General features: G+C 45.5%; 1 protein-coding gene across 3 annotated transcripts in view; it reads left to right on the forward strand.

Moving 5' to 3' along the window:
- The window catches only part of LOC138480867 (probable global transcription activator SNF2L1), a 1,964,402-nt gene that overhangs the window by 1,899,839 nt on the left and 51,212 nt on the right, over nucleotides 1-13,351 (forward strand). The window lies entirely within an intron of this gene.

The raw sequence follows: 13,351 nt of genomic DNA on the forward strand, positions 1-13,351 counted from the left end.
ACACTTTTAATTAGTTCAGGGAATCCATCCGTGTCCTACGGACACTGGCATGCATGTGCACCTGATCCCTTTGTGCCTCCGGACACTGCAACTGTCTGGACCTGTCTGCTCGCACGGGTGACACTTTTAATTAGTTTGGGGACCCCACCCCTGTCCTATAGACACTGGCATGCATGCATGCATGCACCATCTCCCGTGCAATAGATGTCCGCAGGACAGCTGTCCTCTCTGAGGTCGTCCGGGGACGTCATCATGTGACCGCAACCGTGCTGCATTTCTGGAGTATCTGCGGACAGTGCCCGTACCCGGACAGTTAAACATTCTATTTATGGCCAATCCAGGGTGTTTTAAGCTGAAACGTCACCCAGAGGTCCTAGACCATATCTTAGTTGATCTAGTGACTTTCTTAAATAACTTTTGGAACCCCATCTTTGGATTGAACTGTCTGCAGACAGTTACGCGGTCTGTGTACAGCCCCTCCAAAGAGACCCACCCACTGCTGCTCCCCATTGTGTGAGCACCTGCTGCTGATTTGGGATATTGCTGTTTCTGCTTTTGTGCTTCTATACAGAATGGCATTCATGGCTACTGCAGCTGCCCCACCACCATCTTGAGGGACTGGAGAGGGGAACAGTTGTGGTAATACAGAGGTGGCTCAAGGGGAGGATGGGTATGAGGTAGTGGAAATCCCTCTCACCGGCTTCCAACTTGAACCTGGGGTGTGGAAGCTTTTTTACCACCATTGGGGGGGGTACCTAAGGCTTGTGCGGACAAGGTTAGATGCACTGTGTGCAAGGTTGTGCTCAGTCACGGAATACAGGGTCTTTATAGCTATGGGACCACCTCCATGCGGCACCACCTCAGGTCGAATCACAAGGGAGCAGTACAAAAGGTCGTACCTTTCGAAGGGGTGAGTAGGTTGACATCCACTATCACACCCTCAGCATCCGCTCCTGCTACCACAAGAGACACTCTTGTGTGGCAGAGGATCCCTGTGGAAGCCTTGCAGGCCATACATGACACAGTCGACCCTTACCTTTCGAGGGTGAGATGACTCTGTATGTACTGTACACTATTCTCAAAACGGCTGTAACCACAGAAGGGGATTCACAAACTTCTTACTCCATGGAGCATTGTTTGTCATCTACAAAAAGAAGTTCAATTCCTAAAAAAGTGGCAATCAAAAATGAGTATCCTGTTTTACAGTTTAATAATACTGTAATACTCAAAATGTATTAATCATACAAAGTAGAGTCCTAATAAAAAACCATCTTAAAAATGATCATGTCACATAAAACAATTACAAACCTTAAAACAACACAAGTAAATCATCATAAGTGGCCTCTTATAATATGATTAGTCCTGGCTCAACAAGTGTAACTCATTCACACTGAGATCCTGTTGCCTTAGCAGTTTTGGCTATTTCATATTCTAAATTGTACTTTATGGATTTCCTATTTGTATGTACTGTGACACACCGCTCTGTAGGGGGGAGCAGTTTTGAAATGCTTTTGAGTCTGTGGTCAGGCAGCATGAGAAATACTGTCCCCTACCTAATTAAGGGCCACCCAACATCTCCCTCTCGCTACATGCCCCTTCGTCCCAGTGGTTGGTTCCCCTTCCCTCCCTTTCCTCCCCTCCCTTCTGTCTCCTGTGAAAAAAAGCCACAAAAAATATAAAACACAAAAAATAAAAAAAGGTTCTTTTCAGAGCCACCTTTCACAGTTCAAAAATAGAAGTACCAAAAAAAAGAGACAGGCCCTTACGCAGACTGCAAAGGCCGCGGACAGCGCAGTGGTCAACCGACATCTACAAAAATATGGGTGGTGGTGGCATCAAAAGAATTCAACTCTTTTGCATGGGAAAGTGGTGCCTCTGAAAAGAGCCTTTTTGGTATTTTATGTTTATTCAAGTTTTATTCAAGTTTTAAAGTAAACTAAGCAACATTTTAGTGAACTAAACTTTTTCTTTCAACTTCAAAACAGTACGCATTCTGTTTTCACCATGCTTCCATGCAATTTTTATTTCACCTACTGGAAAATGTTTTCTATATTTACAAAAAGTGATTCAAAAGCATTTTGAATATTTTCCCACAAAAGCTGATTACCAGCATCAGTCAGATGTACTCCATTTCTGTGGTAAATATTGGCAGTGCAAACTTAATATTTTCATTATGGAAAGACGAAAAATGCACACACAGCCTTGTTGACATTACGCCTCGCTTTCTCCATTTGCGGACCAAATGAACTAGAGCGCATCCACATCTGTCTTTGGGCAATGCGAGAAAAAATGAGTCGAGAGTTCGGGAACATTTCCTTCATTTTGTCAAATGTCTCTTTCATTGCAAACTGCAATGACATTCCAGTTACATACCCTAAACTGTTCCCTCCACAAAGAACAATGATAATGTCCGGATGTTGCAGTGTGAGCAAATTCACATGAAATAGGAGCGAGTCCACCCACGCCATGCCGCGCACTCCATACCACTTCATACCACTTCACATGAACATGATAAAATCCAAGATGTTCAGCCACTCCACACTGCTCTGCATACACCTGCAACAAATGGATCCACAAATCCCTTAAAATCCACAAACTCTGCCCCCTGAAAGACATAAGCATAGCCATAGCCATCTGCACTCCGCTCAGCAAACAGACCTTCGAAGGGATTGTGTCCTCCGACGTATTCCTCATCTTAGATATCTCCTTCCAGCTCTGCTGGCCTCGGAAAATTTTTTCTCTAGAGGGCGCTGCGCGTCGACGTCCTCCGAGTCGATGTCCCTCGACAGCCGCCGTATCGACGTCGACGTCATCCTGCCTATAAAGGGCGCGCGCAGCGTCCGTTGCTCAGTTCCGTTTTTCCGTGCTTACTCAGTGCCTCAGAATACCGTTGCTCAGTTTTTGTCAGATTAAACCTATTTACCTCGAGTTATTCGATCCGTACTCGATGGCTTCCTCGTCGGAACCGACAACTCCTCGATCCAGCTTCAAAAAATGCCGAGATTGTGGAAAAAAGATGTCACTGACTGACCCTCACAGAGTTTGTCTGTGGTATTTGGGAGCTGAACACCATTGTTCGGAGTGCGAGGACTGTATGTCCATGACAGCTAAGGCCCTGAAGGAGCGTAGGGGGAAGCTGGAGAAAGATAAGACTTTTAAAGCTTCTTCTTCGTCGACGAAGTCGAGACATTCGTCTCCTCGTCACCATTCGCGCTCCAGGTCTCAGAGTGGGTCCCATCACTCCTCGAGATTGAAGCACTCGAAGAGGAGACGTCGAAGATCCCCTTCTCCGTCTTCCTCTATCTCTGTTTCGCCAAAAAGAATCCCTTGCCCCACGAAACATAGTTCCCGGGCTGAATGGGAGGAATTCCGCAAAAATATGATGAGCGTCTTCGAGAAAGCGGTCTCGACCCCCTCGAAGACTGCCGAGAGCGATGCTCTGGTCGAAAGACCCGAAGGTCAAAAACGCCGCGAGTCGCAGTACCCGGCGAAGGAAACCTCTCGAGCGCGTTTCGAACCCTCGAGTAGGACTATGACCTCCAAACCTTCCTCGAAGGTTCCGTCGACGCCGTCGACGAAGGTTCCGTCGACGCCGAGGTCGGTGTCTTCGACGCCGTTGTCGAAGGGACCTTCGACACACGGGTCTGTCGACTCGACGCCAGCTTCGACACCGGCGTCGACGCCAAGAAAAGTCACGGTCACAACACACCCAGTGACTATCCCCAGGTCCTCGATGACGATGGCTTCGAGATTGTCGAGTAGAATCCCAATTCTGTCGAGGTCATCGAGGCCTCCGCTTTTGTTTTCGACGCCACGCTCGAAGCCTTCGGCGTCGACGACATCGACGTTTTCGAGGCCGATAATGACAAGTTCGGCACCCTCTGTCTTGGAAATGGAATTTACACCCTTTATGATTTCAGAACAATTGAGAACTATGTCCTCAATTTTGGAAGAGGGTGAATTGTCTGAACAGGAAGACACATTTGAGTTGCAGGGACCTGTAACCCCAATTAGAGAGGAATTTTCCTCTGAAGAACGCAGGTTAAAGGATCTTCATGATTCCTTACATGAGGCAAGTGGGTTAGACACTTCCCCTGAGGTGGAGTTTGCTAGGCCAGACCCGGGGGAGCATGCTGAAATCCCCTATAGAGCCTTAATGGCCAGGATCACAGAGTTTATGGGGTGGTCTGCACCTTCACAATCTTTCCAACAAGATGACCTCACGGATATTCTTGATAAAGGCCCACAGGAGGATCCTGTGGTGCCTTTTCATAAAGCTCTTCAGAGGAAGATTATGACGAACTGGGAAACCCCAGATGTCGTCCCGGCAGTAAATAAAAAACTGTCTACAAAATACAGGGTATCCTCTACAGACCCAGAGTTTTTGTCAAAACACCCATCCCCAGAAAGTCTGGTGGTACAGGCAGCATCTTCTACCGATGTCAAGACGGCTTATCCTACCGTCCCACAGGACAGGGCTGATAAAAAATATGATGCTATGGCAAAGAAAGTTTTTTCGGCATGTAGCATGGCGTTAAAATCTGTGAATGCTACTTGCACCCTTGCTCGATTCAGCCATACACTTTGGGAGTGTGCTTCTACAGCGGCTGACTGCATCCCGGAGGGAGAAGAAAGGGAGGCGTTCCTGAATATCATACAGGACGGTAAAGACGCTATGTGCAAATCCCTCTAGACGGGCATTGATTCGGCTGACAGTATCAGCAGAGCAATGGCGGCAAGTACAACAACCAGGAGATTTGCTTGGTTGAGAAAGTCTGGTTTTGCCCCAGATGTGCAAGCCAGGCTCTTGAACATGCCATTCGATGGCTCTTCTTTGTTTGGGAAAAAGGCGGATGACAGTTTAGAAAAACTGCAAACTTCAAAAGCAGCAGCAAAATCCCTAGGCGCTGCAATCCGTCAGACACCTTTTCGTCCCACAGGAACCTCTGCGAGAGGCAAGTCCTTTCGCTTCTACTCCGCATTCGGAAGAGGTAGAGGACGACCTGCTCAAAGGGGACAAAGAAGAACTACCCGAGGTGGACGGGGTAGATATTCAAAAGCCGCAGCAACAGCAGGTGCCTCTTTACCATCGGCATCTGCATCAGCCGCCCCAAAACCACTCTGAGGACTTCCCTCACAGGACACCTGTAGGAGGCAGGTTGACTCAACATCTGGCGGAATGGCAGGCTATCACGTCAGATGCTTGGGCATTGGAAACAGTTGCCCAAGGTTACTGCCTGCCTCTCCTACGCATACCTCAGAGTCATCCACCGGGGATCAGCTCTCAGAAAGCTCCAGATCCGCTCCTCTTGCAGGAAATTTTGGACCTGCTAGAGAAAGGTGCCATAGAACCGGTACCTGTAGCGGAGTGGAACAAGGGCTGGTACTCCCCTTACTTTCTCATTCCAAAGAAAGACGGAGGACTGAGACCCATCTTGGACTTGCGAGAATTGAACAAATTCCTCAGAAAAGACAAATTCAAGATGGTCACTCTTTCTCAGATCCTCCAGGCCCTTCAGTTATAGGACTGGTTGCTATCTCTGGACCTTCAGGACGCTTATTTCCATGTGCCTATCCATCTCAAACACAGGAAATACCTGAGGTTCGCAATTGGCAACTCTCACTATCAATTTCGAGTGCTGCCATTTGGGCTGACCTCCGCCCCGAGGGTCTTCACCAAGTTAATGTCGGTAGTGGCGGCAAGTCTAAGGAGGGAAGGGATTCATGTCTACCCCTACCTGGACGATTGGTTGATCAGGGCTGTCTCTTCGGAACAAGCTCAGATCCAGCTAAATCACGTATGCCACTCCCTTCACAGACTGGGCTTCTCCCTCAATTTAAAGAAGTCACAAATGATACCATCGCAGAGACTCCAGTTCATAGGAGCGATCCTGGACACTTCCCTGGGAAAAGCCTCGCCACCAGAGGTGAGGGCTCAAGATATTCTACAGATGGTTACCAAGTTCCAAGATGCCCAACGTCTCCCAGCCTTCGACTTTTTGAGGTTGCTAGGCCTCATGGCATCCTGCATTTTCCTAGTGCCAGAGGCTCGCCTGAGAATGAGATCCCTCCAGTGGGCACTGAGGACTCAGTGGTCACAATTCTCAGGGAGAATGACAGATCTTCTTCAGGTTCCCGACAGGGTGGCTCGAGACCTTCAGTGGTGGCCTGTCAGGAGAACATTCTGAAAGGAGAACATTTTTGGCAACCCTGGCCGGAGATAACAGTAGTCACGGATGCCTCACTCACGGGGTGGGGAGCCCACGCCAACTACTTGACCATCAGCGGTCGTTGGTCTCCATCGGAGTCCAGACTACATATCAACCTGTTAGAGCTGAGAGCCATCAGACTTGCGCTGAACGCGTTCCTGCCAGCTGTACAAGGGAAAAACGTCCTGATAATGACGGACAACACAGTGGCCATGCATTACCTCAACAAAAGAGGAGGCGTAGGATCACTACCCCTGTGCAGAGAGGCGATGCAGCTCTGGTTTTGGGCAATCCAAGAAGGAATCTCTCTATCGGCAGTTCACCTAGCCGGAGAGAAGAACTTGACAGCGGACGCTCTGAGCAGGCAGAGCACAGTCTCCCACGAGTAGGAACTAGCTCAGGAAGTCCTTCAAGAGATCTTCGCCCTTTGGGGAACCCCTCAGGTGGATCTGTTCACCACCAGTGTCAACAGGAAATGCGATCTGTTCTGCTCAAGGGAATTTCCCCCGAGAGGAGCTCTGGGAGACGCGTTCATAGTGGACTGGGAGTTTCCGCTTCTGTACGCATTCCCACCGGTCCCTGTCATTCCTCAAATGATCAGGAGGTTGAGAAGATTCCAGAGAACCATGATCCTAATTGCCTCGGATTGGGCCAGGAGAACGTGGTACCCGGACCTTCTAGACTTGTCCATCTGCCCTCCAATTCGACTTCCACTCAGAGAGAACCTACTCTCACAGAAGGGAGGTCAGGTTCTCCATCCAGACATCAAAACCCTCAACCTTCACGCTTGGCTTCTGAAAGGTTGAGGTACAAGGAATGGGACCTCCCTGATGATGTTATGGAGGTGTTGCTTTCGGCAAGGAGGCCAGCAACAAAGCCTTTATACCGCTGCCGTTGGAACAGATTTTGCAGCTGGTGTAGAGAACAGAAGATCGACCCTTTTTCATGTGGTACACCAATGGTTTTGTCCTTCCTTCTATATTTGGCGAATTCAGGCCTTCAAGTTGGCACCATTAAGGGCTATCTCGCAGCGCTATCCATCTTTAAGCGCACTGCGGAAGAACCATCCTATTTCAAATTACCTTTGGTAATACAGTTTCTAAAGGGGTAACCAATGTTTATCCCCCAAGACCATTCCAAGTTCCCCTATGGGATTTAAACTTAGTACTAACTTTCCTGATGGGCACACCTTTCGAACCACTCCATTCTTGTTCGTTAAGATTCCTTACCCTTAAAACTGTTTTATTAATAGCACTTACATCTGCTAGAAGGGTGAGCGAATTACAAGCTCTTTCTTGTAAACCACCTCACACAATATTTCACAAAGACAAAGTTGTCCTGCAAGTGAAGCCTAATTTCCTCCCAAAGGTGGTTTCTGAATTCCATATCACTCAGAAAATTACCCTACCATCTTTCTATCCTCCTCCTCACCCGGGGAAAGAGGAAGAGAGGTTACACAGGCTAGACCCTAGAAGGGCTTTAAGTTTTTACATCAGTAGACTAGCCAGGATAAGACAGGCAGACCAGCTGTTTGTAGGTTACACAGGTCACAAGCTGGGGTTACCAATAACTAAGCAGACCATTTCCAGATGGATCATTCTAGCCATTCTGGAATGTTATAATCTGGCAGGGAAAGAGCCCCCTCAAAACCTTAGGGCTCATTCGACCAGAGGTATTGCAGCTTCATCGGCCCTCAAAAGAGGCGTGCCGGTTAAAGACATCTGTGCGGCCGCTACATGGTCGTCTGTCCATACCTTTACACGTTTTTACAATTTGGATTCCTCCTCCAGTCAAGAGACTAGGTTTGGAAGGGCTGTACTGCATTGTATTCATCAAAGAAGACAGCGTGAAGTCAGTACTCCATCCTCCAATAATAGAATACTGCTATGGGAGCCTATCTAAGATGAGGAATACGTCGGAGGACACAATCCCTTCGAAGAACAAGTTACTTCTTACCTTGTAACGTTCTTTCGACGGGATGTTCCTCCGACGTATTCCTCATCGGCCCTCCCATCCATCCCCGCAGTTCTACTTCCCGTGTTGTTGCAGCTTACGCTCCTTCAGGGTGATTAGTCTAGTCCAGAAAGTATTATTGTGGGCTACAAAACGGAACTGAGCAACGGACGCTGCGCGCGGCCTTTATAGGCATGATGACGTCGATACGGCGGCTGTCGAGCAGAGCTGGAAGGAGATATCTAAGATGAGGAATACGTCGGAGGAACATCCCGTTGAAAGAACGTTACAAGGTAAGAAGTAACTTGTTCTTCTGCCACACTCTCTCCTTGCATACCACACCCATGAAACCTTATTGGCTAATACCCAGGACTGCACAGTCCCATTTCCATGCCTGCCATCCTCAAAAACCCTATATGGGGCATGTGCAGTCCCCGGACTACCGGGATGTCCGCGGACATATCCCCCAATTCAAGGGGGTGGGGAGAGAAATTAAATGCAATGTAAGTTATCTACTCTTTAATTGTGGCTCTGAAAAAGAAACTTTTTTACATTTTTTGAAGGGGCTTGTAAACAAGCACCTTTTTTAAATTATTGTTTTCCTTTTATCTTGTTTTTTTCCTTACAAAAATCTCTTCAATGCATTCCTTACTTCTTTATAAAGGAACATTGCATTTCCCATATTTGATAAGTGAATTCCATTTGGAGCAAATAAAATCACACCCTGAGAATTAATATTATCATTCTCAAAAGATGACATTCCAGAAGCATACAAAAAAAGTAGATACACCTTTATTGGCAATCTGTCTTGACTGATCAATTTGAGGACTAAAAAAGTTTGTTGGACATCTCCATGTACGTCTCTGATTTATTTCCAAAGAAATAATCTTAGCAGCAGGAAACCGTTGCATAAGGCTTTTTAAAAAATCCATCAACGCAACATGCAGAGACATTGGAGTCACAAACCCCAAACTGTCCCCTCCACAATGGACCATCACAATACATGGACTTTTAAAATCCACCATACTCTTCCAGAAGGAAAGCAAGCTTTCCCAGTTTGAGCCACAAACTGCATGCCAGGAAAAGTCCACTTCTGACAACCCAATAACTCCAAGAATGCCATGATTCTCAACAAGTATCTTCAATGAGTGAATTGAAGAGTCCCCCAGAATCTACACACTCTGCCTCCTGAAAGACATAGACCTAGCCATAGCCATCTGTACTCCTCTCAGCAAACACACCTTCTCTCAAACACTCTCCTTGCATACCATACCCAGAAAGCTTATTGGCCAAATCTCTGGGCTGCACAGTCACATTTCCATGCCTGGCATCTTCATGCCCCGGATGTTTCACGTGCTGTCCGCAAACTACCACGGTGTCCTCGGACACAGCGTCCAATTCAAGGGGGTGGGGACAGAAATTAAACCCAATGTAAGTTATTTACTCTTTAGTAGTGGCTCTGAAAAGAAGCTTTTTTTGTGCGTTTATTTTTGGGGGCTTTTTAGATTTATTATCCTACACCTACTAACATGCACTCTACATCATTTTCACAAGAACTTTGTGAGTGCATTCTGAATATTGGCAAGAAAGATTGCATTGCCACATTCTGTAAAAGTGATGCCATCACTAAATAAAGAACGTCCACCATCCTCCAGAATGTTCTCATTTGGGAAGGATGACACCCCAACACTGTACTAAAATGAACACACACCTTTGTTGACAAGGCACCTTCCTGCGTCTTGTTGAGGATTAAGGACATTGGGGCAAAATATTACCTTTCCACATGGAAACAGCTGCATTAGTGCCTTCAGAAATTCTTTCAACACACTCTGCAAACTCATTGCACTAATATACCCAAAACCCTGTCCTCCACAATGCATCACAATGACATCTGGAGGTTTGGAAAACCAACATCTTTTTGCCAAGTTCAAATAAACTCTTCAAGGTTTGACCAGGCACACCACACCACAAAGCCTCTATCCCTCCAATCCAAGGTTACCAGAAATACCACATATTTCTGTGTACCTTTGTAAATTAACCATGCAACAATCTCCTACCATCGACACATTAAGGGCCTAATTCACAGAAGTGTTTAATAATGGCACACCTCCATTGGAAAATGTTCTATGAATTAGGCCCTAAGCCTTTTCCTCTCTGCAACCACAGCCATCTTCCCTACATATAACAATGAAAAAAAGTATTACCCTCTCTTCCTATAAAGCACAACCAGAACATTGGCTAATCCTCACAGTCCACTTGCCATGCCAGACATCCTGAAAATACCCGGATGTTGCATGCCCTGTCGGCGGGCTACCACAGTGTCCGTGGTCCCGTAACACAAGACAGCCCTTCTTCCCTTTCCACTTCAATCTTTGCAGTACTTCCTCATTGGCTACTGTTAAGCAGTCAAACACCCATCCACCAATCACATCCAAAAACTCTACATCTAACTCTGTCATCTCAGTTCAACACTTCAGATGTACTGTTGAACCCTCAGAGTACAGGTCTCCTGTTATTCCCAAGTACCTACTTCAAAAACGACTATAACAATCTGCAAGATTTCTATTTGCAGATGCATCCACATCTGCATCCATGCACACAAAGTACATGCATGCATATATTGTGAAAAAGTACATTTCCAACTTTTATAAATGCATGTAAACAGGGTTCCTGCCACTTACCCTGCATAACCTAATCAATAATCATACTCTCATTCGTCCCATCTCCTGACATGAAGTGGCAGTTACTTACAATGCTGTGTGCTTGGAAAGTTTTCATTTAATGAGCATTTTCATAACAGCTTCAAAACACATATTTTCAATTTCAGCACCACTTTTTATGTATTTTGTGAAAGAAAAGAAAAGAAAACCACATTTAAATCATTTCCACAGCATGTTTAAGTGTCAGATCTTGTGTGAAAGTTCATTATATTACCAGGACATGGATACTTGCCCATATCACCATTATAATTGACAAACTGTTATTTTCTTCTTTCATTTTGTCACTTTTAACACCACTTCTCACACTTACAAAGTTACACTAAAACTCCCACAATGCAAACTCAAAATGAAAACTTCATGTGTGTTACTAAAGCATGGCTATATACATGGAATGAAAAATGGCAAAATGCAATGCATTTAAAAGTAATAATTTCAGCACCATTTCAAGTAAAACTAATAAATACATGTATACATTTACAGAATCATTTATTCCTGCATCTAAAGTCCCTACATATGACTAAATGTCCCTAGAAAGATTCTAACTATTCCTTGTGTGAATTCACCCTAGTCATGCGCTGGTGTGTCACCTGCCTCGGTGAGGGGATAGAAGAGAAACTTGCCGTATCCTATCTCACTACTTTCCTCAACCACTAAAAATCGGAGCGCACTGTTTGGAAGACAAGTCCTTTAATTTTATTCATGTTGCTTCTATTCAGTGTGGCTTATTTAATTATAGACTGTAATCAATCTTAAAATTCAACCATAAGGTTTACTCTTTTCTAATAAAATGATGTGAATGCACCAAGCTCACTAATTATTATAGGAGTCTTGGGGATCAGGGCATCACCCTGAACCTTTGTATGTCAACCGGCGTCAGCGGGAATAAACCACTTTCCGCTTTCTTCAGGACTATAGCTGTTGCTCTATTATTTTTTTTCTTGTGCCTGGGAATTGCCAATTACCGGGACATTATGGCCCCGCCGGACCCGGTAATTGCCCATTCCCAGGCGCTGGAAAAAATAACTCCCCATTCCCATTTGAGTCCCGTTGGACTCAAATGGGAATGGGGAGGTCGGAGGGGGCGGTGTATCTGTCATGGTCTGCTCGCGGGTGTCGGTCTGCCCGCCAGGTCAGACCAGGCGGGCATAAAGGCACCCGCAAGCAGACTGCGTAGTTTGCCGATATGGTAGCAACAGTACTGGCAAGCTTACCGGTACCGTTGTTACTGTACCGGTAAACTCATAATGAGGCCCAATGACTACTACATAGATATAAACACTGAACAGAACTTAAAGGATACCACCCAAATAATTCAGGATTCCTCACCAACTGGCCAATTTGAACTTACTGCATCCAATATTTTAGACCAGTATACAATTCACCCACTGAACTCCAAAGACACCATAGACGATGCATTAGAAACATATCAAATGCATCAAGCCAAAGGATCTCCAATCAGCATATGGGAGAAAAGTGTAGAAGCAGGAGCCTTTCCTCTACTCTTTCCTACAGGAAAAGGGGGAAGCTATGATGAAAGATCCACACAAATAAAAGCATCAGAATACCGCTCTTTACGGATGTATTCTGAAAACCCCAGATTCAGACAAAATGTTGAATACACATTCCACCTCCTGTTCAAAAGTGAACTAACAACTCTATCTTACAGAGTTGCACACACATTGAAAACAGGCTCCAATTTTTTAAACATATCTGCTACCCAACTACTTCAAACGATAAAAGACAAAGATAACATTTTGCAGTCGAGTATCACAAATCTCTTGGCAAACATGTGTGTTACAAAAGAATACTGGCTCCGATGTCACGCTGATGTACGGTGTATGTTAAGGAACCTAGGCCCACCCATGTTGTTTGTTACTTTAAGTTGTGCAGAATATGCATGGGATGACTTGCACGACTTCCTATGCATAGCAAACCAAAAGAAAGAAGGGATAGACATAAAAACACCCTCTTGTCCCTGTAAATGTATCAAGATACTTTCACCACCGTTTTAGTGCCATGCTACACTTCATCTGTAATAAGAGTATGTGTCCCCTCGGAGAAGTGAAACACTTCTTTTGGAGAAAAGAATATCAATCCAGAGGAGCACCACACATCCACATGCTTTTGTGGATAAAATGTGCTCCTAAATGTGATCATGACAGTGATGACACTGATTTGCAGTTTATTCACAAATACATAACCTGCAACATCCCTTCAGAAACGACACAAAGTGAGCTACATACACACATTTTACGCTTCCAAAATCATAAGTGTGGCAAATACTGCTGACGCAGATATAAAAACAAAGGTACATACTGCACCAAATGCTGCTTTGGTTTCCCTAGACCAGTTTCAGCAAAAGGACAAGTAAACGGATTAATGTCTTCTGTTAGACATAGTGCCTCATTACACGGTAGGCGATAAGGGTTTACCGGTACCGGTATTTTACCGGTACCGGTAAATCCTTAC

Source organism: Ambystoma mexicanum, chromosome 5p (genome assembly GCF_040938575.1).
Source record: "Ambystoma mexicanum isolate Mex_15411 chromosome 5p, UKY_AmexF1_1, whole genome shotgun sequence".
Taxonomy (NCBI): Eukaryota; Metazoa; Chordata; class Amphibia; order Caudata; family Ambystomatidae; genus Ambystoma; species Ambystoma mexicanum.